Genomic DNA, 559 nt, shown 5'->3' with positions numbered 1-559 from the left:
AAGCATGTCAAAAGGACACCTTCTGATCAATTGCTTGTATCTTTCCCAAGCTTCATAGAGGGATTCACCTTCCTTCTGTCTGAAGGTTTGGACTTTCACTCTAAGCTTACTCAATTTTTGAGGTGGAAAGAACTTTGCCAAGAAGGAATTGACTAGCTTTTCCCAAGAGTTCAGGCTTTCTTTAGGTTGTGAATCCAACCATGTTCTAGCTCTGTCTCTTACAACAAGGGGAAAAAGCATAAGTCTATAGACCTCGGGATCAACCCCATTAGTCTTGACAGTGTCACATATTTGCGAGAATTCAGCTAAGAATTGATGAGGATCTTCTAATGGAAGTCCATGAAACTTGCAATTCTGTTGCATTAGAGAAACTAATTGAGGCTTAAGCTCAAAGTTGTTTGCTCCAATGGCAGGGATTGAGATGCTTCTCCCATAGAAGTCAGGAGTAGGTACAGTAAAGTCACCAAGCACCTTTCTTGCGTTGTTGGCATTGATGTTGTTTTTGGCTGCCATGTCTTCTTCTTGTTTGAAAGTTTCTGTTAGGTCCTCTATAGAGAGT

General features: G+C 41.0%; 1 non-coding gene across 1 annotated transcript; it reads left to right on the top strand.

Annotated features, from left to right (window-relative positions):
* LOC148577925 (small nucleolar RNA R71) lies at positions 1-108 on the top strand. Its single transcript, XR_015903769.1, has one exon. It is a non-coding gene; the product is annotated as a small nucleolar RNA R71 (small nucleolar RNA).
* Positions 109-559: the final 451 nt, after the last annotated feature.

Source organism: Arachis ipaensis, chromosome B1 (genome assembly GCF_059453495.1).
Source record: "Arachis ipaensis isolate K30076 ecotype BB chromosome B1, ASM5945349v1, whole genome shotgun sequence".
In the NCBI taxonomy this organism is placed as follows: domain Eukaryota; kingdom Viridiplantae; phylum Streptophyta; class Magnoliopsida; order Fabales; family Fabaceae; genus Arachis; species Arachis ipaensis.
Note: the sequence above shows the minus strand (reverse complement) of the source record. Positions and strands in the feature narration are given on the sequence as shown.